Here is a 25,152-nt window from a genome sequence, read left to right on the forward strand (position 1 = left end):
TGTCCACAGAACACAAATGGGAAAGAGGAAGAATGATTTAAGCAATTTTAGTCCAACAAAGCTGTCAAGAAATTCTGAAAGTTACTACAAACCATTCTTTAATGACACCCTTGAAATGCATCTATTTAGTTGAAATGATTGCACCTTTAAGGAACATTAAATTTCAGACTTAAAGTGCATTACAAAGACAATGTTTTACCAAATGTAATTTGAATGGAAATGATTTTCAGTTAAAATGAGAACAGCTTTATATTTGCAAAAACATTTCCCTACAGTGTTTACAACCCAAAGAGTTCAGCACAGTGCTGGCACATTTGAAACAGGAAGTGAACACAAGTAGCTATTTTGGTTGTTCAGGGAGAATGAGATGCAGGAGCTACTATTGATAAACAACATAAATCGTGAAAATGTAGTGTTTCAATTCTTTCAGTTTGAATAAACTTAGGAACACAGAAAAGAAAGAGGGGGCGGGGGCAGGAGGGTTTGAGTGGTCCTGGAAGGGTTGAGATGGCTGCTCAGGGCCAAAAGGACCCAAGAGGATGGGTAGAGAGTCTGGAGATGGTCAAAGGCATCGGGGCATGTTACATGGGATATTGAGGGGCGAGAAGTGTTGAATCTAATGACTTGTTTCACTGGGGTAAGAAATGGACTGTATGTTGGGGGGACTTACATTTTGTACTATTTGAAGAAGGTTTTTGTAATAAACAGCTCTAACAGTGGTTGTATCAAGAGAGCATGTAGTGGATTAGTGGGGACTCTGACATACCAGAAGACAATCCAGATTAATCAGCACATAGGCGTGGGAAGTCAATTGTGGGGGGCAGTGTTCCCTGTAAGCTGAGCTCTTGGGCAGCCATCTAGATGAGACACAATTGCCTCCCAGCTGAATAGCAGAGCACGTACAGTTGGCAGTGTGTGTTTCTCCGGGTGGTGCACATCCACACATGCCCTGATGCATATAACAAAATGAATTCCACACACAGAGAGAAAAAATTAGAAGGAACATGGGTGGAGGGGTGCCACGGCACCTCCCAGATTTTGTGCCCTGTGCTGGGGTCCCAAGCCCCACTTCTGCCTGGGGTCCTGGCTGCCAGCTCCAGGGGGTCCCAGCCATTGGCCCTGCAGGCTCCACTGTTCGTCCTGAGGTCCCAACTTCCAGGGACTGCACTTCCACCTGGAATTCCAGTGGCTCAGATGCAGGCCTCACACCCTGACTGTCAGTGCCCCACCTGGGGCTCAACAGCCTCCCTCAGCTGTGGCCCCAGCCTGGAGCGATAAGGGACACATTTGAGATAAGGCAGGGAGGCACAACTCAGTACCTGCACCTTAAAAATTGTTCCAGTACCACTGAATGAGCCGCTGTGCCCCCCCTGCCCTGAAGAAGAGCTTCCTTATGTAGTCCCCTTACTAAAGGGGCCTCTGTTTTATTCTAAAAAGACCCTGTGTGCTACAATCCAGACTACAATTCCCATGAGCTCTTGGAACAAAAGAGGTAGGAGGGACTCTTGTGAGAGAGAGGAGTTTGGAACCAAAGGGGGAGCCAGGCTGCTGCCAAGGACATTGACCCAGTGCAGGGGCTGTTGGAGTGCAGCTACTACATGCCTGTTGGAATTGGGCTGCTTCCTATAGGCACAGCATGAGGCAATAAATTTGGGCCTTGCTGGAAGAGTGCTGCCTGGGACAGAGCTGCTGTTTAGCCTGGACCAAATCCTCACTACAGCTGCAACATCAGTGCACCAACGCAAGCAAGTGTCTGGGACTGAGTCTAAGGGTGTGCACACTCTGGGGTGGAGTAACTGTTGTCTAGCTATATAAGCTTCAGTTATTGTTATGTGTTTTGTTAATGCTATTCCTTGCAAATCTGTTAATCCCTGTGTAGTTAAGTAAAGATAGTTTATTTTAAAGTATTCTATTAGATGTATATGATTTGTAGTTGTTCTGGAATTAGATCTAGCTTCATGTTGGAATGAGTATATTCCTGGAGGCTCTCAAGGCACCAGTGTGTGTACAAGGCCAGCCAGGTGGAGGCACCGCCACTTTACATTCATTGCCAGCAAGGGGTTGGATAGGGCTTTCCCCAGCTAAACACCATCACCACTGGGGTACTCAGGATCTCTTTTGGGTTAAAACACCAGGCGCCCAGGCACACCTGTGAGTGTGACCTGCTCCCAGGGGAGGAAAAAGGGGGTTACACTTACAAGGCCATGCTGAAGGACTGCCACTCAGGAGGCTCACAAGCTGCCTTTCAGCACACTAGTTACACTCTGTGTGTTTGTAACTGCAGCCTGCAGCCACACTTGCGTTACACTACAGCTCTCACCAGCCTTAGTCATACTTCAGAGTGACCTCAACACACCCTCAGTCTTAGATTTCCCCCCTGAAATGTATGTCTTCTACTGCCCAGCCCACTCCAGGGCAATACAAGTTTATATAAAATTTATTTCTTTTACTGAAATAACATGCACCCTGCTTACCATCCCAGATGGAGCTTCACAGATACTTCCATTTAAACGCACTGAATTAAATAAAACAAGTTTGTTGACTACAAAGGGAGAAATCTTAAGTGAGTACAAGTAATGAGGCATAACAGCCAGAAATGGTTATAAGAAAAATGAAGATAAAACAGAACTCGTGTCTAACTTAACAAATTATGTTAAATTCAAAGCAAAGTTCTCTCACCACACACTTGCAGCAGCCTTACTAGCCAAGCTTCTTCACTCAGGACCCCTTCTTCCAGAATCCAGCTAATGCTTCCTTTGTCACTTTGGGTGCATCTACACAGCAAAACTTCACTCAAAATAAGCTATGCAAATTGAGCTATGTCAAATTGAGCTTATTTCAAAATAGGGAGCGTCTACACAGCACTTATTTTGAAATAGAGCACTCTTCCTCTGACTTCCCTTATTCCTCGTACAATGGGGGTTAAAGAAGTTGGAGTAAGAAGTCCTCCAGCTTGACAGTATTTCGACATTATTTCGATATAACTGCCTGCTGTGTAGACGCGGACTACATTATTTCAAAATTACACTAGTTACTTTGAAATAATGTTGCCATGTAGCGATACCCATCATGAGCAGTGAATGCAATGGTCAGGAATAGCGAGGGGATGTTTGCCCCTCTTTGTAATTTCAGTCCCCCCTTTGAAAAAAACATTTCTAGCTAGGTACCAGGACACAGAGTCTATAGGGAAGGATGTTCCCTGCTCCTTTTCTCTCACCTGTTAGAACTTCCTTTGTTTGCCTTCCTGTTTGATGACTGTTTATTGATTAAATTAGATTAAACAAAGCAAATATTCCTCAGTTTGGAACATGCCTTAATAACCCCATGCAGTGGAATCATATAACTTCACATGTGATGTTGCTACACATTTTACAAGGATAATAATGACCAGCAAATTACAAATTTTCAAATGATACCTCATAGAGCAGACTTTGAATAATATAATAGTTTGTAGATTGTGAATATACGAGTACATTCTGTCACAGACTTTGAAAGAGAAAACTGAGACAGGGCTCATATATTATGTTTGTGTCATGGTCTGCCACAATAGGGCACTGCAGTTTGTATGATGCTCCTGAAGGATTGAATGTCAGCTTCAGGTGAGTGAGAGTGTAACCAAGGTGGATTTGAACTTGGGACCTCTGGAGCTGACTATAGGAGCCTCTACCCTCTGAGCTAAAAGCCAACTGGCTACCAGCCCATGCTATAGAGGTCTCTTGATCTTAACTGTTGCAGTGGTCTAGGTGCCACTTGCAGTACTCAGTAACCACACTAGGGCTGTGTCTAGACTGGCAAGTTTTTCTGCAAAAGCAACTGCTTGAATTTCTGCAAGAACACTGACTTCCTACTGTCTGAAATCAGTGCTTCTTGCGGAAATACTATGCTGCTCCCATTCGGGCAAAAGTCCTTTTGTGCAAAGCTTTTGTGCAAAAGGGCCAGTGTAGACAGCTCAGATTTGTTTTGTGCAAAAAAGCCCCGATTGCAAAAATGGCGATCAGGGCTTTTTTGTGGAAAAGCATGTCTAGATTGGCACAGACGCTTTTCCGCCAAAAGTGCTTTTGTGGAAAAGCGTCTGTGCCAATCTAGACGCTCTTTTCCGCAAATGCTTTTAACGGAAAAGTTTTCCGTTAAAAGCATTTGCGGAAAATCATGCCAGTCTAGACGTAGCCTTCGTGTGTGGGTTACAAGAGCATAGCATAATCCAATCAGCCCCTACTCCCAAAGCTTTCAGGAGTTGAGAGGGGGTAAGATACAGCTATTATAGCTGTTTTCCTGTTGGTGATTCCCTGATGCCATACAGGTCCCATCTTCTTTGTGACACTAGAACAGACTAGGGGCAGGATCCATTCTGTGGCTTTGAACCTGGCTATGTCCTTTTGATAAAATTTGGATGATGACAGGAAGCTGGTATTTTAAGGTATGTCTACATAGCAAGGCTATATCTGAAATAAGCTACACAACTTGAGCTATGTCAATTACGTAGCTTAAGTCAAAATAGTTTTTTTCAGCTTTTGGGACTGTTTATACAGCAGGAGGTCAGAGAAAAAGCACTCTTCCTCTGACTTCCCTTACTCCTTGTAAAATAAGGTTTACAGGAGTTGGAATAAAAAGTCCTCCAACTGGACATTATTTTGACATTGTGTTGAAATAACTGCTTGTGTGTAAATGCGGACTATGTTATTTCAGAATAAGGATAGTTATTCCAAAATAATGCTGCTGTGTAGACATAGCCTTAATGAATAAACTAACTTCCCAACTAACTCCCCTAATTTTGTTTCATTCAAATTATTTCAAATTTTTAAAAATGGAACTCTTAAAATGAATGAGAGCTTCAAAAGAAAGTTACATTTTATATCTAAGACCAAACAAACAGTGAACTCTATTTTCTTTCTCTACTTAGTATATTTGTATAGTCCCATAATCCTTAAGAATATTGCAAAATAGTCTTACTGTATAAAAGAAGAGTTTGGCTCAAACGAGATAAACTGGTACGTGAAAACAGATTATGTTTTTCAAGTTATAATATTTATGTTTTACCACTGTGTCTGCCTCTGGAGAGATCTCCCTTATCTCAATGAATTAGAGCACTTGAGGTTTGCTATCCAAGCCAGCAGGTTACTTTCTTTTCCTGGTTTAAACCTCATAGAATCATAGAATAATAGGACTGGAAGGGACCTCAAGAGGTCATCGAGTCCAGCTCCCCGCCCTCAAGGCAGGACCAAGCTCCGTCTACACCATCCCTGACAGATGTCTATCCAACCTGTTCTTAAATATCTCCAGAGAGGGAGATTCCACCACCTCCCTTGGCAATTTATTCCAATATTTGACCACCCTGACAGTTAGGAATTTTTTCCTAATGTCCAATCTAAACCTCCCCTGCTGCACTTTAAGCCCATTACTCCTTGTCCTGTCCTCAGAAACCAAGAGGAACAAATTTTCTCCTTCCTCCTTGTGACACCCTTTTAGATATTTGAAAACCGCTATCATGTCCCCCCTTAATCTTCTTTTTTCCAAACTAAACAAGCCCAGTTCATGAAGCCTGGCTTCATAGGTCATGTTCTCTAAACCTTTAATCATTCTTGTCGCTCTTCTCTGTACTCATCCTCCTAACCATGAAGCCTGCTGGCTAATATGTACACTGTGATCATAATGATATTTAGCCGCCAAAACAACTTCTGTTGTTCCTGTTGCTGATGGCAAGTAACATTTTAAGTAGTGCTGTGTTATAATGTAATCAGAAGGTCACATTCAGGCTAATGTTATTCTCACCACAAAACGCTGAAACTTCCATTGGACAAACTTCTATCAGTTAAATGTAAAGGGCTCTAGAAAACTTTAGGAAACTGCATAATCGGTGTTCAGCTACTCAGTCAAGCACTTCGGTTTATGTAACACTTCTAATAATTTTCAACAGGACAATGTTGATTGGATGACTATTTTCTCGGGTAAACAACTTCTAATTGTAAAAGGAACTCAGATATTTCAAGAAAGACATTAGCGTCAGCAATTCCAACTTTATCTAATATTTCATGCTTTGTGCCCATGGTGAGATCATCTTGCCAGTGACACTGCTTTAGTGACATTTTATAGTCTAGTAGAGCCTAGAGGATCCATCAGGTTGGGTCCCATTGTGCCAGGCATTGTACACATATAGTACTTGACAGTCCCTGCCCCAAATCCAGGACCTCTATGGTGGCATTCTCGGAAATGCTTCCAGTTCCACGCGCAGGGCCAGGTAGGCAGGCAGAGCTTCAAAGTCTCCATGCATGGATGAGACGATGGTGTAGGGAAAAGACGTTTGGATTTATTAGGAACTGGGGACACTTTTGGGAGTGGGGGAGCCTATACAGGAAGGATGGGCTCCACCTAAACCAGGGTGGAACCAGACTGCTGGCACTAAACATTAAAAAGGCAGTAGAGCAGTTTTTAAACTAAGAGATGGGAGAAAGCTGATTGGTGCGGAGATGCACGTAAATTGGAGGGAGACTTCTCTTAGAGGAGAATCCATTGATAGAGATTCTCTAAGCTGTAGTCAGAAAGAGAGGAGGGGAGAGGACAAACCATGGACCAGAGCAGACAAACAACCACATGTAAAGGAATCCAATGCATCAGGGAAGGGCAGACAAATAAGCAGTGGCAAATTTTTAAAGTGCTTCTACACAAATACTAGGAGTCTGACTAATAAGATGGGTGAACTAGAGTACCTCGTATTAAAGGAGGAGATTGACATAATAGGCATCACTGAAACCTGGTGGAATGAGGAAAATCTGTGGGACACAATCGTACCTGGATATAAAATATATCAAAAGGATAGAGCAGGCCGGGTGGGTGGCAGAGTGGCATTGTATGTGAAAGATAATGTAGAATCAAATGAAATAAAAATATTAAATGAATCAACATGTTCAATAGAATTGCTATGGATAGTAATTCCATGCTCCAATAATAAGAAATTAGCAGTAAGGATATATTACTGACCACCTGACCAGGACAGCGATACTAACATTGAAATGCTGAGGGAGATTAGAGAGGCTACCAAAATAAAGAACTCTATAATAATGAGGGATTTTAATTATGCCCATATTGACTGGATACATGTCACCTCAGGAAGAGAAGCAGAGATAAAATTTCTCAATGGCTTAAATGACCGCTTCTTGGAGCAGCTGGTACAGGAACCCACAAGGGGAGAGGCAATTCTCGATTTAGTCCTGAGTGGAGCGCAGGATCAGGTCCAGGAGATAACTGTTACTGGACCACTTGGGAATAGTGACCATAATATAATAACATTTAACATTCCTACGGTGGGAAGAACACCTCAGCAGTCCAGCACTCTGGCATTTAATTTCAAAAAGGGGAATTACACAAAAATGAGGAGGTTAGTTAAACAGAAATTAAAAGGCACAATGACTAGAGCCAAATCCCTGAAAGCTGCATGGAAACTTTTTAAAGACACCATAATAGAGGCCCAACTTAAATGTATACCCCAAATTAAAAAACATAGCAAGAGACCTAAAAAAGAGTCACTGTGGCTTAACCACCTGGTAAAAGAAGCAGTGAGGGACAAAAAGGCATCTTTTAAGAAGTGGAAGTCCAATCCTAGTGAGATAAATAAAAGGAACATAAACACTGTCAAATCAAGTGTAAAAATCGAATAAGAAAAGCAAAAAAAGATTTTGAGGAACAGCTAGCCAAAAACTCAAAAAGGAAATTGCTGAACTATTATCTGTGGTTTGTAACCTATCCTTTAAATCGGCTTCCGTACCTAATGACTGGAAGGTAGCTAATGTGACACCAATATTTAAAAAGGGCTCTAGAGGCGATCCTGGCAATTACAGACCGGTAAGTCTAACTTCAGTACCGGGCAAATTAGTCGAAACAATAGTAAAGAATAAAATTGTGAGGCATGTAGAAGAACATAATTTGTTGGACAAAAGTCAACATGGTTTCTGTAAAGGGAAATCATGTCTTACTAATCTATTAGAGTTCTTTGAAGGGGTTAACAAACATGCAGACAAGGGGGATCCAGTAGATATAGTATGCTCAGAAAGCCTTTGACAAGGTCCCTCACCAAAGGCTATTGTGTAAATTACATTGCCATGGGATAAGAGAGAAGATCCTTTCTTGGATTGAGAACTAGTTAAAAGACAGGAAACAAAGGGTAGGAATAAATGGTAAATTTTCAGAATGGAGAGGGGTAACTAGTGGTGTCCCCCAAGGGTCAGTCCTGGGACCAATCCTTTTCAACTTATTCATAAATGATCTGGAGAAAGGGGTAAGCAGTAAGGTGGTAAAGTTTGCAGATGATACCAAACTGTTTAGGATAGTCAAGACAGAAGCAGACTGTGAGGGACTCCAAAAAGATCTTGCCAAACTGAGTGATTGGGCAACAAAATGGCAAATGAAATTTAATGTGGATAAGTGTAAAGTAATGCACATCAGGAAAAATAACCCCAACTATACATACAGTACGATGGGGGCTAATTTGGCTATGACAAATCAGGAAAGAGATCTTGGAGTTATCGTGGATAGTTCTCTGAAAACTTCCACACAGTGTGCAGCGGCGGTCAAAAAGGCAAATAGGATGCTAGGAATTATTAAGAAAGAGATAGAAAATAAGACTCAGAATATCTTACTACCCCTGTATAAAACTATGGTACGCCCACATCTTGAATACTGTGTACAGATGTGGTCTCCTCACCTCAAAAAAGATATTTTGGCCTTGGAAAGGATTCAGAAAAGGGCAACCAAAATGATTAGGGGTTTGGAACGGGTCCCATATGAAAAGAGGTTAAAGCGACTGGGACTTTTCAGTTTAGAAAAGAGGAGACTGAGGGGGGATATGATAGAGGTATATAAAATCATGAGTGGTGTGGAGAGGGCCGATAAAGAAAAGTTATTTATTAGTTCCCATAATAGAAGAACTGGAGGACACCAAATGAAATTAATGGGTAGCAGGTTTAAAACTAATAAAAGAAAATTCTTCTTCACACAGCGTGTAGTCAACCTGTGGAACTCCTTGCCAGAGGAGGCTGTGAAGGCTAGGACTATAACAGAGTTTAAAGAGAAGCTAGATAATTTCATGAAGGTTAGGTCTATAAAAGGCTATTAGCCAGGGGATAGAAATGGTGTCCCTGGCCTCTGTTTGTCAGAGGCTGGAGAAGGATGGCTGGAGACAAATCGTTTATTCATTGTCTTTGGTCCACCCTCTGTGGGGCACCTGGTGCTGGCCACTGTCGGCAGACAGGCTACTGGGCTAGATGGACCTTTGGTCTGACCCAGTACGGCCATTCTTATGTTCTTATGTAAAGGACATTAAACTTTGATCAGGAACAACAAAATGTGTGCACACAGTGCAGAAAATCCAGTGATTTCATAGACTGTGTTGTATCTAGCACAGTCTAGAATTCAGTTTCCATTTGCAAGTGTCTTCTTTGCATTCTTTGACCATACAGATGAAATTTTCACTATGCAACCCCATTCTCATTAGTGTGGTTGTACTGCTGTAGATGAGGGCAACTTTTGGCCCTCTCTCCCTTTCAGTCTAAGCATCAACACAGTGGGCCTGGTGCAGGGAACTAAATGGCAGTTCCTAATGATCTAGAGACACGGCTTACACCTATTGGATGGAAATAGCAAGACAATGACTGTAATGCCTAACGGTTGTTTTAGCTGACTATTGCCTGAGCAAAGCCTCCAATTCTGAAACAACAATCATGAGTAACAACCTCTGTGCCTGCATGGAACCCAACTCGAGCCAATAGGGCTCTCTAGAATAAGTACAAACATCCATTCACAGAGATGCAGTTGCAGGAACAGGCCCATGGCATAAATCATAAATGGAGTTTCCCTTGATGACATGTTAATTTCAAGACCTGATTTTGACCATAAAAATACTGTCAGCCTTAAATAAGCGTGTCCAAGCCTGCTCAAATTATGAAAATTTAATTGTAAAATATTTCCAGCCACATTTTCCGTTGCCTTTCTTAACAGCTTGAATTACAGTTAAATTAATTACATTTGATGTTTAGGAACAAACAAAGCAAGCAAGTTGTTTTTAAACATGAAGGATGTGCAAATCTTAAACTGGTTATTTTATCTAACTAATGTTTTGAAATCTAAATTTTCATGGTGGCAACTGTACAATATCTGCTATAGGCAATAGAAGCTTTAAATCCGTCTCAGAATATTAAAGAGGTGTTGATAGCTACAACATGCTTCAGGAAGCTTTTCACATAGTAATTGCTATATATTCCTTCCAGCAGTTTTAAAATACTGATTGCTTTATAGCTAATTTTGTTCTGATTCATATATTGAATAATTAGGATTTTACTCAGCAGCAGGTGGCTGTCTTCATTAAATCATGAAATATTCCATCCAAATGGAAACAGCTGTTTTGTTTTTCTGATACATTGTATTTATTTCCTGCATGCCAAAAATCACTCTGAGGAGAATCCAAACTAGAACTGATTCATTTAATAGGAGTTTATAAACTTAGAAAGTTTTTCCACCAGACAGCAGTCAAGCAAAAGTGACAACTGCCAGTTAGAAGGACAAATGTTTGTCATTTAGCTTGGAAACTATTAATATTCTGGTACAGCTAGCGGCCCTGTCTGAAATCAGAGATCCATTGCACAAGGTACCATGTGTACATGTAATGAAAGAGAGGCCACTCTCCGAAGAGCTCACAATATAAACAGTCAAGAGAAACAAAGGATGAGCAAAAGTAGTACCATCATTCCTATTTTACAATGAGGAATAGAGGCTCAGAGATATTAAAGGACTTTCTCATGGGCACAAGGTAACTCTATGGCAGGACTGGAAATGAACCTAGATCTCTGAAGATTCAGGCCAGTATTTTAATCATACGTATCCCTCCTCTTTTCATTGAATTGATATAAAGTCAGAATTTGGCCTTACCAGAGAAGCTAAATGCCAAAAACATCTATATGTTGTTTAAACTCTATTGTTAATTTTGATGAATTTAAACAAAGAAACAGAGCCACTTTTTAAGGTATCCCAAAATAGCTGCGCAGTGAGGACATACCGAAAAGACATAAATGGAAGCAAAAGAGAGCTATGAGTGCTTTTCACCTCAAAAGAAGACAAAATGGTTCAAAGACTATGTGCAGATAGTACACAGAACATCACTGCGATGCTATGGTCATTAGGGTGGGGCTACTGCAGCTCTGATGTAGGACACCGCACCTATCCAGTAGGCAAAAATGACAATGTACAACAGTGGTGGGAGAAATGCTTGGTAGGACTTTCAAGGAGAATAGATACATTCAGTAGTCAAAAAATATCAAAGTCCTGATTGAACAAACAATGGGATGATCACCCTCCCCTACACCCTCCCTCCCCCGCACATCCTTATGCAGCTGCACTATAATACTGTCTTTGGTTTTAGTCTCATACTATTTCTCAGTATGTGATAAAAGTATTTTTATTCACTCAGCTCTCTCATAAATGGCAAAATAGCACTTATTCCACTTTCTTTTAGAATAAGTTAAAAAAGAAAATAATTACCTCAGAGAAGACACCAAACATAGAAAATATCAACCCCAAAAGTGATAGTTGCACATAGTGATGAACAACTTAAAAGTAGGGGGTTATGTTTTGTGAGTGTAGCAATAGAAACAGATACCAGGCACCTACTATAATATATCTCTCGGATTCTGCCCTGCATAAATCATCTCATCTAAGAATATTTACCTACTGAGATCATGTAATAAAATGTATATTATCCCAATACTCCATGCATTAATGATAAGCATCAAGGGTTTGCTTTGGGATGCATTCAATCAGTATCTGAGCTAGTATTAGAACTAGTAGGCACCTGGCTTCCAAATCTATAGGCCCTTTGTGAACAGTAGGACACAGGGATTACAAGGAGCATATGTTAACATTAATACAAAGCAGAGCTATACTATGTGAAGCCATCCAGCATGAGGCCCAACAAAAAATTGGGTAGTTTTTGGCTGGTCTCAATTTCGATCAGCCCTGCTCTGCATTCCTCATTCCCTGAATCTGCTTCTTTAATTCTCATCCCTATTTTTGCCTCTCACAGCAAGCAGAGAGAACCATGTGATGGCAGCAATCATTATGTTAGTTCAACTATTGTGGGGGAGTGGCCAGTAAGTCAGCAGGGGGAAAGCTTAATGGAAAGTGAAGGGAGAGGGGACAATGAGGGGAAGGTGGATGCAGGAGATAGGGCAGGGTGAGGAGAGTAAGACAAGCAGGTATGGAGTAAAGCTGAGATGAACAAACTGAGGGGAGTGTTGAAGCAAACATCCATTCAGCACAAGGCCAAGAAAGGCCAGTGAAAATTGTAGAAAGTTCTCTGAGGGGACATCTACACTACAAGCAGTTATTTCCACATAATGTTGAAATAATGTTGAGCTGGAGGACTTCTTACTCCGATTCCTGTAACCCTCATTTTACAAGGACTAAGGGAAGTCAGAGGAAGAGAGCTCTTTCTCGGACTTCCTGTTGTGTAGACAACGCCAAAAGCCCGAATAAGCTATTTCAACTTAAGCTATGCAATTGACGTAACTCAAGTTGCATAGCTTATTTCAGATATAGCCCTACTATGTAGATGTGCCCTAAGATCATCATCTTCCTGTCACCATCCAAATTTTATCAAAAGAACATAGCCAGGTTCAAAGCCACAGAGATATCCCCGAGTCAGAGACACCTCACTCCACCTCCCAGCATCACTGGACTAGTGTGTCCCTCTCACATTCTCCTGAGGTACCATCTCCTGATGCCTAGCCACAAGAAGAATCTACTACCAGGTAGAGTTTGTCAAGAGACATGGAGGGTGGCAACTATCAGCTCATACTATCTTAGGGTAAGCTTTAAGTATGTTTGCCCCGGTTTGGGGGAAGAAAAACAAAAACAAATCAAGCATGGTTGCTATCCATCTCAAGCCCAACAGAAAATTGCAAGGGAGTGTATTTTCATAACCATTGTCAACCTTAACAGGAATTGCTAGCATAAATCCTGTTGTTGGATCAATAGGAGATCTTCCTCCATAGACAGCATTAGGGAAAGCAGTTCTCTCCTTCTGAGATCAATAAGCGTTCTATTTAATCCGTAGTTGCTTCAGATTAATTCAAGTGTTCTATCACTGCTAAGCAGAGTCAAATAAAAACAACTGTCAGCAACATAAAGCTGTAGGCAATATCTTCTATTAGGCAAAAAAAAAACCAATGAAAGAGGAATTTTTCAGGAATCACTTTTTCATCGGGCAATAAAGGAGAATAAGAGATGGAGCATGTAATGGCAAAGTGTCAATTCAGATTCTGTAGTTAAATTCTGAAAGAGATATTTATTTTTCGATAGCCCTATAATAGGTAACTCCTTCAGAATTTAATAAGGGGAATAAATAAATATTATGTCAGTACACATTCTTACATTCTGCCTCTTAATCTGCTTCTCAGTAACCTGATAAAAAGATGTTGTTATTGTCCTAGTTTAGAAGGGAAGAAGTCGGCAATCCTAGGGGGGAAAGCTCTCATTTTATCCACAGGACAGGTTGGAAAGTCTGTAGTGCAAGCAACTCTCCATACTTACCCATCAGTCTGCCTCAATCCTCCTTCAGCAGCTACTACATTAGTAGTTCAATCCCACTGACCATTCAGCCCAATTTCATCTCTAGTCTTGCCAAAGTACTAAATGTAATGAGAGCAGGAGGGGTCTATCTGTTTATTTTTTATGTAGCCACTTGTCTACTTGGATCTACACAGAGCTATTTGATAACATGTTTGTACAATGCCCAATACGATGGGTGTCTGATCCTGACTGGAGCCTATGAAATCTACAGAATGCAAATAATAACCAACTCATTTCACAAAAGTCACTAAGCCGCCATCCGATGGATGGTGTTAGCAGCTAGGAAACTGTGATGCTGGAGATATTTGATGGCTCTGCTCCTTTTCATGGTGCAGCCACCTGCCATTTTGCTTTCATAGTTGCTGCAGCCTGGGAAAAGAGATATACCTACAGTAATCTGGCAGACATTGCTTTTGCACCTTTTTTTGTATTGCGTTTCTTAGTGTAAAAGCTTCTTTGGGCATGGAAATGTAACTCAATGGGAACTAGTTTTGGTCACTAAGCAGGTTAACCTTTTGGCAAAAGGCTCAATAGCCCCTTAACTATGCCAGCCACAGACTCAAGTTGGGTAGGAGCAGTGTCAATAGTAGCTCAGGCAGGGGCACTGGGATGCAGGTGATATAATCAGAACATTTTCCAAAGATTGGAGTAGGTTCTCTCCCTTGTGCTGGTTGGTTGGTTGATCCAACCGCACTCCTTTCCCCTCCATCAAAGTGTCTCCATTTCTTTCTCTTCCAATTCCTCTTCGCTCTGCCCCTCTTATTGTCCACTCTGCTTCCTCTGTGCCTGCCTCGCCTGTTTAGCTTGTAAGCTCTCCTGGCAGGGGGCATCTACCACTGTCTTTGTACAACACCTAGCACAATGGGTCCCCGTTCTCTTTTAGCCCATGGCATTGCTGTAATAAATATGACTATTAATAAATATAAATAATCCCTATGTGTGCATCTACACTTGCTCCCTAGTTCAAACTAGGGATGCAAATGTAGGCGACCGAAATTGCTAATGAAGTGGGGATTTAAATATCCTGCGCTTCATAAGCATGATCTGTCCGGCGTGTTACTCCTCTCAACAGCTGTTTCAAAAGTGAAAGTGTGCGCCGGGACGCGTTAGTTCACATCAAACCCTTTGGTTCGAACGAACGTTACTCCTCAACGAGTAAAGTTAGTCAATGAGTAATGTTAATTCAAACCAAGGGGTTCGGTTCGAACTAACGTGTCCCGGCATGCACTTTCACTTTCGAAACAGCTGTTGAGCAGAGTAACGCACTGGCGAGATCATGCTAATGAAGCGCGGGATAGTTAAATGGCCATCAGAGCTTTCTTGCGCAAGAGTGTCCACGGCAGTGTGGACTCTCTCTTACACAAAAGCATATCTCTTACACAAAGCACATGGCAGTGTGGATGTGCTTTTGCGCAAGAACTTTTTCTGAGGTGGTATCACGGGGCTGACTTTCCTGCCCCCTCTGGAGAGCAGGGGCAGTGCCTCGAGTCTCTATATAAAGTTCCTTTAACACGGGCTCCCTGGTCTCTACGGAAAGTCACCGGGTGGCCCTTTAAGGCAGGGCCCCCGGCCCACTGGCTGGAGTCTCTATGAAGAGTTAGCGACTGTCTTCTTAACACAGGGCCCGCTGGCCCGAGTCTCTATGCAGAGTTAGCGACTGTCTCCTTAACATAGTCGCTAACTCTGCATAGAGACTCAGGTCAGCGGGCCCTATGTTAAGGAGACAGTCACTAACTCTGCATAGAGACTCGGGCCAACGGGCCCTGTCTCTTTAACGGAGGGCCCGCTGGCCCAGGTCTCTATTCCCTGACACTGGTTGTCCCTTGAAGGCAGGGCTGAAAGGCCTGCGATGGCAAGTCACTCCGGGAGGGGAAACAGCACCCCCGGTAGGGGGACCCGGCCCCACCCTACTCCACCAGGTCCCGGCCCAGGGCCCTGTGAGTGGCAGGATGGCCCACCATTCCCTTGGTGGGGAATCTGTCCGAGGTTCCCAGGGCGGGAGAGACTGCTCCTGCACCCTCCCTGGGCCACTTCCTACCTGGTGCGATGGGGTCTCCTCCCATGTTCTCACAGGGTCCTCTCCTGCCCCTGGGGTTGTTCCTTCCATGTAGGCAGCAGTGGAGTTGCCCCAACATGCATGAGCGGCTCGGCTGTCTCCCCTCTGGGCGGCTGGCTGGTGCTGGTCAGGAGCTCCCCTCTGAGGTCCTTCTTCTCTGGCAGTCAGGAGTACGGGTTCTTTTGAAAAAGGGTTTTTTTTTTCCCGAAAAAAACATCTAGACTGTGGTTTCACTTTTGAAAAACCCTTTTTCAAAAAAGCGCTCAGACACAAATATGCAAATGAAGCATGGGATATTTAAATCCGTGTTTCATTTGCACTGTCGATTTGCTTCATTTACATTCCTCTTTTGAAAGAGGAATATAGTCTAGACATAGCCTGAGTCTGGATCGCTATACTGCAATTGCATAGCCCTTCAGTGTGAGTCCCACAAGTCTAAATGAGCTGATATGGGCCTCCTGCAGGGTGTTTTATTTCAGGGTAGACAAATCCTGAGATATTCCAGAACACCTAGTGCTGTGCTTCCCAATTAGCTGCGGTAGGGGTTCTGCAACATTTCAATTATCAGCCTCATTCTGCCCCCAGCTGCAGGAGGAATAGGATTTATTTTTTCTGTCCTCTGACACAGGGAGGATGGGAGTAGCCTCCACTATTTCTCATCCACAAGAACCCAATCAAAGTTTAAACATGCACCCATATGCAGTGGGTATAGATTAACAAAACTATGGGAGCTTTGTTCCAAAACTTTAAGAAAAACTATGGGAACTTATATGCAAGGTCAACGCCCACTCAAACCTGACACCAACAATGTTGCCTTGACTCTGATTTAACCTGAATTACGGTAAGTGGGGTGTAATACTGTGAAAGTCCAGGAAGTTACCCTGTGTGGTACTAGCATATGTATGAGGTTTTACAATCACATTTATTATATTAGGGTTCTGTGTTGGTTGCAGGGTTTGTTGTTTTTTGTTTGGTTAGGTTTTTTCTCTCTCTCTGAACTCTCTGCAAGTTAATGATGAAATGCAGTCAATCATCCCACAGCTCAGGGCAACACAGGGACAATCACAAATGGCAATGTCTAATTTAAAATATGCTGGTTAAGGCCTTGCAGCTCCTGTGTTGCATTGGGAGTGCACCGTTTCAAATTAAGTTCTGAAGATTCTGCACAATAAAGCTGGAGTCATCATGTTTACTGCTTTGCTTTGCTAAGGCTTTGTGCTTACTACTGTATTTCAGAGCATGCCTTGTGTGGTTTTAGTCCTGTCTCCTGAACCATGAACGTGGACTGTAAGGCATTTTCCACATGCGGTGCTGGTGAGTTCAAGAAGCTGAGAATCGAAGGATATTTGTTTTCTCAGGAAACACCAAGCTTTACTTCAGGCTTTTACACAGAAGAATTGATGACTGTGCTCTGACTGCATATTTCCAGAGGCTGTTGCCAACTTGTTTCATACTTTTGAAGTGGGTTTAAAAAACTATGCTTGAAAGAAATACTTTGTTTTTCCTAAAGGTCCTAAATAAGATTTCATAACAACAACAAAAGAAACAAGATTTGGCTGAGCATGGTTTTATTTTTCTGATGCAAACAATCTCTCTCTATTTTTTACCACCAAAAAAACCATTTTATGACACAAAGTTAAATGTCCCAATCCTAAATGTGGATCGGTGAGGTTGGATTCTTGCACCCCTGGGCTCTGCCCTTATGGATCAGGTTGCAAGAACTGGGATGGTGATATACTGAGTCTGTTTCAATCCAATTAGCTATCTCCAGAGCATTGTACATGGAATGAAACCCATTCAGTGTGTTACATATTGTACTGATTCTGTGACTTGGTTCAATCTTCTATTCAAATTCATTGATGAAAATTATAGCATTAAACTGCATTGCCAACCCAACATGTTCATAAATTCCAAATTCCTCCCAAAACTGGGAGAGTGATCTAAAAAAATGCCAAGATTTATTTTTTAAAATAATTGTGACCGAGGGAGTTCCTGAAGGCCAACTGGCTAATATGACTAAAATCAGACCTGACACATTCATGGCCCCAGCATACTGTTGTCATAATCTGTATCAAAAACCTGTATGTACAGGTGGAGTATAAAGAATTATAGATTTGTGATAGAAGTATGTGCTTTAAAGGTGTTTTGCAAGCAGTCCTGCCTGTCCTGAACAACAAAATGTTGATTCACCAGATCTCCTGTTTCCCCTATCTAAATGGAACCTCAGAACACCTCAGAAGACAATGAAAAAAGTACATTCATATAAAATGTAAAACTAAGGCACCGAGCTAAGTGAGCTAGAGGAAAGACCACTTATCAATCACAATGGGGGATAGAGGATACTTCCTGGCTCTTGAAACAGGTATCATAGGTTTTTGAGAATATGAGCGAAAAGCAAAAATCCAATCAGATATCCATCATCTAGGGGGCAAAGGCAGAGCCGCACCTTTTAAACTCATGAAAAATGGATCCTCCTGGCATGAAAATCAAAGGTAGCTAGAGCTGACTATAGGTGAGAAACCTGCTTTGACCAATATTGTAACTTTCTGCAGTAACTTTTAAGCACTAGAAATCTTAGAATCACAGAATCATAGAATACTAGAACTAGAAGGGACCTCGAGAGGTCACCAAGTCAAGTCTCCTGTCCTCACCGCAGGACCAAGCACAGTCTATATAATTCCTGATAGATGTCTATCCAACCTGCTCTTAAATATCTCCAGTGATGGAGATTCCACAACCTCCCTAGGCAATCCCTAGGGTCTTTAACCACCCTGACAGTTAGGAATTTTTTCCTTATGTCCAACCTAGACTTTGCTGCAATTTAAGCCCATTGTTTCTTGTCATATTTTGTTTTGATTTACTTTTAACAATACCTCTGTCTTTTGTTCTTTCTTGCCCTCTTATAATCTCTTGTTCTTTCTTAATAAACTATTTCTGTTTTATTACAAAATCAGCTCAGTGCTGTGAATTAAACTGAAGGGTAAGGTTCTCAGCTTAACCAACAGACTGGGGTGAGCTCTGTCTCTTTGGAGGCAGTGAAATTAATACATTCTGTTAGTACCCTGAGACTTGGACTGGACACTGCTGGAGGATGATTCTGGAGTGTCTGGAAGCACTCTTGGTGTCACACTGCAAATATAACTGCCACCCAACAGATTTGAATCTAGGCTCTCTGGAGCTTAGTATAGGAGCCTCTACAGCTTGAGCTATAAAGCCAGCTGGTTTGCAGCTTAGGCTGTAGAGCTCCTTTGTTCTTATCTCTTGCTGTAGGTGGTCTAAATGCCACTACATGGGACAGTGAACCACACTAGGTGTGTGGGTTACACACGGACTAACCAGGCTGGTGGAAGCCCACATGAGGCCATTGCACTGTACACATGCTACTGTCAGGGCTCTCAGCAGGGGTGCCAGAAGGGGATGGAGACCAAGGGGCTATGACCCTCCCATTTTTGAAAATGGACAGACCTGGACCATCCGTTTTTTGCCATAGGCCCCGATCCTCCTTTTTTCCTGAGGTCTGCCCCCTTTCACAGACCCCAGCCAAGCTGTAAGCTGGAGCTCAGGAAGCAGTAGGCTGTGAACCTTCCACCTGTTCTGGGGGAGAAGCTGAGAGCAAGCCTTGGCCCATGTCCATGCCCAGGGCAGATGGAGGGTCCATGGCTCCCCACAGCCCCTTGGGTGGCTCTTACTATGGCCCAGCTGCAGTTCTTCAACCCCGCAAGGCTCCACACTCAAGCCAGCCTGGAAGCCAGAGCTAGGCTAACAGACACACAGGAAATTGCAGGGAGCCTGGGCAGGTAGATGGACCCAGGCTCCTGGGCCCAGCTCTGGCTTCTGGGTTGTCCAGGCATTGGGGCCTCAGGGCAAAGAGGACGGGCAGATGTAGGGCCATGGAGGAGGCAGGGCCTAATTACCTCCCACTTTTAGGAAGAATCAATCACCCCCGGCTCTGATTCAAAGCTGAACAGCACAGGGGCATCCAGGGTCACAAACAGGTGGTGACCAAACCCCTTACCAGTCTGAGTGAACCCCTGAAGTATCACATTGGCTTTTTCAGCATGATTTGCTATGGACTGGTGTTCATTTTCCAAGCAGCAGTGTGCTAGATTTTACAGTGATTTTTCAAGCGATAAGACTGAGAACGGTCAAAGAAAGATTATAGAGTTATTTCCTGTTTTTTTGTTTGGGCAAGAGACGTAGATCAAAAGAATACAAAACTGAGTTGATGGACTAAAGAAACAAAAGCAACTGAGGACAAAAGCACAGCCTCCAGTGAGGCAGCCGTGCAACTCAAACCAGCCCATAGAGAAGACCAAGAATCTGGAAATGCCTAAAAGAGAAGGGCCAAGAGCACCAAAAATGGGAAGCTGGCCAGAGAAGCTGATTGAGAGCCAAAAAGAGAGTGTCAGAAAAACATAGTCTAGATACACCAATGGTTAGTGGAAAGGTGGTGATACAACCCCTTACTCTACCCTCACCCCACCTCATCCCACCAGGTTCCACTGCCTCTTCTGCCCCTTCCCTGTAAGTGCCCTGTCCTTGCACCTCTCCCTTCTTCCCAGTGCCTCCTGCATGCAGTGGAAGGAAGTAGAAGGAGTTGATTGGCATGAGCCACTGGCAGGTAAGTGTGGGGGCAGAGAGAGGGAAACTTGGCTGAAAGTGCATGCTAAGTACCCACTAATTTTTCTCTGAGTGCTCCTGCACATAGTGTGGGTGCCTATTACCTTTTTTGGATCAACATAAAAACAGCCATATTGAGTCAGGACAACGGTCCACCCAGCCCAATATCCTGTCTTTGGATATTGGCCAGTGCAGGGTGCTTCAGAGGCAACAAACAGAACAGGGCAATCGTCAAGTGACCTAACTGCCCCTTCCCAGCTTCTGGCAACAGAAGCAAGGGACACCATCCCTGTCCATCCTGGCTAATAGCCACTAATGGACTTATCCTCCATGAATGTATCTGGTTCTCTTTTTAACCTTGTTTCAGTCTTGGCATTAACAACATCCTCTGGCAAAGAGATCTGTGTATTGTGTGAAAAAACATTTCCTTTTGTTTTTAAACCCACTGCCTAGTCTTCTGTCTCCTGGGTTTTCAATCCAGGGCTATTTATGCACAGGAAATTGTCACACATACAGTTAAAGAATTAAAAAAAACCCTTCAAGAACTGCTGTTTTAAAGAATGATAAATGCATTTAATAGGAAATTCGACAAAAAAATATTTGGCCAGTTATCATTTTGTGCTATCATAGATAAAGGCAACAGTGGTGCTAACAGACTAAGTGTAGCTGACCACAGGAGCATAACTGGGCTTTGCTCAATGCCATGGACTGAAATTAAATAGGCCCAAGTAATCTGGCGAATAAAATGGCTTTTATTGTGCCTCATAATCAGAAGAATTTAGCAGCTCCTTTCTGACACTCACAAATCCTGTACTTCTCTGTTATGGAGTCTTAAATTATACTTACAAGGCAATTAGTGACCATCAGCTCTGGAGTGCCATAATGAGATAATCCTTTTAAAAGGGTCATCCATTTAACATTGTTACTTTAATAGTTGTGGTTGGCTACATGTCAGCATAATTGATGCACTGTCTCTTTAATAGTTAAGGTTATTGGAAGAAGCCATGTAACTGATGTATTATTACTTTAATTCTTCTTCATTATTGAGCTTATTTATTAAGCGGATCACAAATTTAGAGTACCTGCACGTGGAAATGGAAGGGATAGGGAAAGTAGGTGTGCATGCTTTTCTAAAGCAAGTAAAAAAAGCTGTCACAGAAAAGTAATGCCTTTTATTTTGTAGCTGGCTATATGAAATATGGCTGCAGTGGTATATAAATTGGCCTTCTAGAGCTTTTGATCTGGACACTGGGCTAATGGGGTCCATGCCCAGAGGCCCTGGTCAATTGGGGACCCCACAAAAACAAGCACCCTATGCCCCAACCCACTCTTCCAAACTTGGGGAGCAGGGTTGGGGTGTAGGGGCTTTCTCTGTTTCCCATAAGGAGTGCCAGCTGGATCAGGACAAGCTCCCAACTGGCTGACCCCATTTCTCTGGCAAAAGCATCGGGGGAAGGCAGGGAGGACTGCTGGGGTAAGGGGTGGGGAGGAGCCTCCACATGCTCTGGCCCAGAGCCCCACAAAACCATAATCCACCTCTGATCATGCAGGAGCCTAAATTTTCCCTGTAAAAGTTCCCCAGATGTTAGCCCCAGGCCATGCACACAACACCTCATTCTAGGTGCCTGGATAACCACTTCACAGCAATAGCCCCAGCATGATCCTCAAGCCAGCTGAAGACAGATGAGGGTATTCCTACCTTGCTTGCAGGGCCCAAGCTGATAGTGTGCTCTGAGCACCTCACAATCCTCTCTCTGTAGATCTGGGCCTGCATACCTCTTTAATGACTTATCTTCACAATAGCCCTGCCAGGTAGGGAATTGCTATAATTCCCCTTCTACAGATGGCAAAGTGGCAGTTGGACACCTAAATACAACCATCAGGCACCATTCACAAATACAAACATTCACAAAACGGTTACTCAGTTAAACCCTAATGGCCCCATGTTTCTCCTGTTAAAGTCCACAAAGCATTAACATTTCTACATCTGGTTCTGTTTGCAGCTGCCTAAGTCCTGACACCACTCAGCACCTAACTCATGTCTAAATTCCAGCAAGATTCATGTCTCTGCCTATCACATCTTGGGGCCAATTTAGTAGGCATGGTCAGATATTGCTTTAGACATGTCATTTTGATCACGCCTCACAGAAAAAGGAAGAAGAGAGAATCAAACCTGGATCTCTTTCCTCTGAGGTATGTAACTCTATAGAGCAGTGGTCAAGGCAATTTCTCACACAGGGAATATCTGATTATTTATAAAGTACTGGAACAGTTCCTACAGCATTATGCAGAGCGGAGATTTGAACCTATATCTGCCACATTTTGGGGAGTACTCTAATCACTGGGTTGTCATAGGGCAGGTGGCAGTAGTACCTCTCTTGCTGTTCACAAAAAGTGACTAACTTGGCTTAAACCAGTAACTCCAGGAAAAGGTTCATAGTCACAACTCTCCAATGGAAGAAGGTACTTCTCTTTCTATGTATGCTTGAACTGAAAGTTCACAACATCTAAGCCATAGGATCATCTTCGCCTAACAATTTTACCAGGTTATCCAGAACTCCAGTGTAAAAACATGCCAAAATATATGAGTAATAACAATAAGGCTATTAGTAAAAAGTGTCATTTTAACAGTCTAGATTTCGTCTTGTTTTCTTTAGAAATGCAGGCATTTCTAAGTGACTGATTGGAAAAGACAACACTGTCACTGGAGATTTGAATGGCAACATCAAAGAACAATAGGAAAGAAGGAAGCAAAGAAAGATCCCTTGATTCAGAGATGAAAGATTTCCAAATGAATCATCTCCTGTTACTGATGTTAATTTGCCCCTACTTTCCTGACTTTCATCCAATCGGAACTGGATGGTGATGGACCTTTTGTCAGTCATTATTCTTCTCAGCATACAAGACTTTTCCAGTCCATTAGGGTATGCCCACCTATCAGTGTTATTTTGGAATAACTGTGTGTCTACACTACAAGCCTTTATTTCGAAATAATGTCAATCTGGAGGACTTCGTTCTCCAACTCATGGTAACCCTCATTTCACGAGGAGTAAGAGAAGTCAAAGGAAGAGTGTTCTTCCTTCAACTTCCTGCTGCATAGACAGTGCCCTAAAGCCAACTTAAGCTATTTCGACTTAAGCTATGCAATTGACATAGCTGAAGTTGCTTAGCTTAATTCAACTTTAGTCCTGCTATGTAGATGTATCCTTAGAAAGAGAGCAGGGCAGAGCATATGCATAATGAGCATATTGACCAATGTGTTGAGAGAAAGGGGTCCCTCTTAAATGAGAGATTAGTTTAACACAAAATGTCTTGTATCAAATATGTAATGGCCCTGATTGTGTAGGTAAGGATTTGTGCAGACTGGCTTAGGATACTGAGTGGCATCTGTAGCTCTGCAGTTTCCAGAAATAGAAGATACGGAGATAGCTATACACCCAGTTCTGTGTGTCACAAGAGCTGCTAAATGGACCAAATTCATACCTTGCAAAACTCTATCTCAGCCCATGGAGTTGCATCATGAATGAAACTGACTAGAAACCTCCTCTTTCTTTCCCCTCCTATCCTAAAAGGATTAACTTGTTCAGTTACAGATAAAGAGAAAATATACATAGAAGAAGGAGCTTGCAAAACAGGACTTCATGCAAATGAGAACAGCATGCTACTTACAGTAATTTTTTGATACGGTAAAATCAGTAAATATCAGTAAATCACTAATGAAGAAGTGGTAAAGCACAGAAAGAGATCATGAGATAATACCAGCATTCTGCCACACAGGTGCAAAAGATATAATAGACTGATTCTTAATCAGCTAAATTTATTACAGCTAAATCATCCCCATGGAGTTTACACATTATTGTTATGAATTGTGCGGCAACTTTCTTAGATAGTTTGAAACATAATCCTTAACCATTTACAAATTATAGATGCAATATTTCATCTGTATATGCAAATAAATAAATCTACTTCTTCAGAATAAAAGATCTCTAAAAAGTGCTATATAAGGTGTCTTTAAGTGAGCAATATTTGCATTAACTAAGATACAGACTAAGAAGTACAGTTCAAGAGTTCCTGTTAACTTTTTAACCCTTTTGCAATCATCGCAGTTCAGGATCAATAAAACCGTTACCTGTTCTGCTCATTCAGCCAGCAAACAGCTCACAAGGTCAGAAATCCTTCTGGAGTGAGTGATCCATGTTGTAAGCTTCCCTCTCTCTTCCTGACAGTGATAAAGGACAACAGTAAGCCACGTCCTTGTACAAATCTTGGGGGGCCTTCCGCTCCCCAGCCTCCCCTAAATAGTGTCCTTGCCCTCTGCAGTTCCCATAAACACATAACAAGTCCCCTACCGTGAGCCCTTCCCTCACACCCCAACCCTGACTACCGCACCCACACCAAGCCTCTGCCCTGAGCCGCTCCTCATACCCCAACACTGACTCCTACACCTTCCCATATTGCCACCCCCTGCCTTGAACCCCCTGCACTCCACCGCAGAATTTCTTATAGGTACTGTCCAGTACCTATCACAACCACCCCTCTCTAACCTGTACCCTGACACTCCCCTGGGTACCTATAATAAATGTAAGTTACTTTCAGCTTTGCCTCAGAGAATGTTTGTACACTGAGCACGGTGTAAACTCCTGATCAAAGCTTGTCTACACTACATGGAAGATCAACACTGTCACCACTGATCTTCCCGGGGTCGAATTAGCAGGTCTGATGAAGACATGCTGATTCAAACTGAGAGAGCGCCCCCATTGGCCCAGGTAATCCTGCTCCTCATGAGGAGTGAAAGAAGTCGATGGAAGTGTTTGCTCCCATCAACCTCCCACTGTGTGGATGGCATGAAAACACCATTTAAGATA

General features: G+C 42.6%; 1 long non-coding RNA gene across 1 annotated transcript in view; it reads right to left on the minus strand.

Moving 5' to 3' along the window:
* Positions 1 to 24,416: 24,416 nt before the first annotated feature.
* LOC142828958 (uncharacterized) overlaps positions 24,417 to 25,152 on the minus strand; it is a 92,192-nt gene continuing 91,456 nt past the window's right edge. Inside the window, exon 4 of the long non-coding RNA XR_012903146.1 lies at positions 24,417 to 24,506. This is a non-coding gene — a long non-coding RNA (uncharacterized LOC142828958). The remainder of the gene's footprint in view (positions 24,507 to 25,152) is intronic.

Source organism: Pelodiscus sinensis, chromosome 4 (assembly GCF_049634645.1).
Source record: "Pelodiscus sinensis isolate JC-2024 chromosome 4, ASM4963464v1, whole genome shotgun sequence".
Lineage (NCBI taxonomy): Eukaryota > Metazoa > Chordata > Testudines > Trionychidae > Pelodiscus > Pelodiscus sinensis.